We start from the raw sequence: 2338 nt of genomic DNA, 5'->3' as shown, positions 1-2338 counted from the left end.
GCACCACATCTCAAAAGTATCTATTCTTCTGCGCTCGGCCTTCCTTACGGTCCAGCTCTCACAGCCATACATTACTACTGGGAATACCATCGTTTTGACTATGCGGACTTCCGTTGGCAGGGTGATGTCTCTATTTTTTATTAACTATGACCCCCAATTTTCCCTTTCCTTCTTGTTCCCCCTCCCTATATCTAAACTCAATAAATATATTTGAAGCAAAACGTGTTGCACAGACATACAGAAGCTGCTAACTCTGCCGATGGCGTGATGCACCTGTTCAGGGCTGTTGGGTCTCCCCACCCCCCTACTCCAGTTTGGCTGGACAACGCAGGTGCGTCCCTCCAGAAAAAAAAGCACAAGAACTTGCTGTTTTGGCAAGACTGTGCTCTGGTCACTCAGCAGCGATGCCAAGAGACTGAAGGACGGTTAGCAACAGAAGAGGAAATCGCAACATTATTAGATTAGTTAAAGCACAGAGCAGGCCGTGTTCCAGCAGCGCATGAAACATCTGGTGCGTCTCTGTATATGGTGGCCCGGCCAAGACTGGTGGCCAAAGGTCACGGTGTCCTTTTTAAAAAAATAATAATAATAAAATCAGTGCACAGCTCAGGACTGGGATGAAATTGAACAGAACAACTACAGGAGGACACAGAGTCAGGAAAACAGCAGGTCATCCGGAAGCGGTTCTGTTTCCTCCTGATTTTGGTCGCTGCGCAGAGTAGAAGGAACTGCAGCTGCGCAGGGAACAGGGCCTGTGTATTCTTGGACACATGAACGCGAGAAGCTGCTGTCAAGTCGGTGGATTCAATAACGAGTCTTTGCTGATAACAAAGTAGCTAGTTTATTGATATCATAGTTCTCGACTACAAGGAGATTGAAAGACTAAAGATCATATAGTAGAATGCAATCATATAAGGTACACTTCAAAGGGATTCTTGAGGGAGGGGTACTATGCAGGGCACATTCACACATTGATGTTACAATTTCGTTCTCAGGCCTGCTTTGGCCTTGAGCGTCTCCTCGGCTCCAACCTCCCCCCGATGCCCGGCCTGAGAAGGCACTATAATCTCTTTCTCATATTCCCATTTCAAAGCACAACTACATAACAAAGGAAAGGAGGGGGGTGAGGAGGATTCAGGCTAGCAGCATTGGCATACAGTATGGCTTTACCCAGGATGCTTCTCTCCTGAACCAAAGATTGAATACAGGCTTGACCAGAGTTAAAGCAGACTTGACAGCTGCCTTTTACTGAATGTGAGCCTCGGCCCACTGATGTCAGTATTGCCTCAAACCGGCAGCAGCTGTCCTGGGACTCAGACAGAGGTCTTTCCTACCACCTACTGCCTGATCTTTTTTAACTGGAGATGCTGGGGATTGAACCTGGGACCTTCTGCATGCCAAGCAGATGCTCTACCATTCAGCCACAGCCCCTCTTCAATGGCTCTCCAGGGTCTCAGGCTGAGGTCTTTCCCGTAACCTCCTGCTTGGTCCTTTTAACTGGAGATGCCGGGGATTGAACCTGGGACCTTCTGCATGCCAAGCAGATGCTCTACCACTGAGCCACAGCCCCTCTTCAATGGCTTTCCAGGGTCTCAACAGAGGTCTTTCCCGTCAGTTCCTGCCTGGTCCTTTTAACTGGAGATGCCGGGGATTGAACCTGGGACCTTCTGCATGCCGAGCAGATGTTCTACCACTGAGCCACAGCCCCTCTTCAGTGGCTCTCCAGGGTCTCAGGTTGAGGTCTTTCCCATCACTTCCTGCCTGGTCCTTTCAACTGGAGAAGCTGGGGATTGAACCTGGGACCTTCTGCATGCCAAGCAGATGCTCTACCACTGAGCCACAGCCCTTCTTCAATGGCTCTTCAGGGTATCGACAGAGGTCTTTCTGATCACCTCCTGCCTGGTCCTTTCAACTGGAGAAGCTGGGGATTGAACCTGGGACCTTCTGCATGCCAAGCAGATGCTCTACCACTGAGCCACAGCCCTTCTTCAATGGCTCTTCAGGGTATCGACAGAGGTCTTTCTGATCACCTCCTGCCTTGTCCTTTTAACTGGAGATGCCGGGGATTGAACCTGGGACCTTCTGCATGCAAAGCAGATGCTCTACCACTGAGCCACAGCCCCTCTTCAATGGCTCTTCAGGGTATCGATAGAGGTCTTTCTGATCACCTCCTGCCTGGTCCTTTTAACTGGAGATGCCAGGGATTGAACCTGGGACCTTCTGCATGCCAAGGAGATGCTCTACCACTGAGACACAGCCCCTCTTCAATGGCTCTCCAGGGTCTCAGGCTGAGGTTGTTTCCCATCACCTCCTACTTGGTCCTTTTAACTGGAGATGT

At 50.1% G+C, this 2338-nt stretch overlaps 1 non-coding gene across 1 annotated transcript; it reads right to left on the bottom strand.

The window, feature by feature from the left end:
• Positions 1-2051: 2051 nt before the first annotated feature.
• On the bottom strand, positions 2052-2123 carry TRNAA-UGC (transfer RNA alanine (anticodon UGC)). Its single transcript has one exon. It is a non-coding gene; the product is annotated as a tRNA-Ala (tRNA).
• Positions 2124-2338: the final 215 nt, after the last annotated feature.

This window comes from Heteronotia binoei, unplaced genomic scaffold (genome assembly GCF_032191835.1).
Source record: "Heteronotia binoei isolate CCM8104 ecotype False Entrance Well unplaced genomic scaffold, APGP_CSIRO_Hbin_v1 ptg000432l, whole genome shotgun sequence".
Lineage (NCBI taxonomy): Eukaryota > Metazoa > Chordata > Lepidosauria > Squamata > Gekkonidae > Heteronotia > Heteronotia binoei.
Note: the sequence above shows the minus strand (reverse complement) of the source record. Positions and strands in the feature narration are given on the sequence as shown.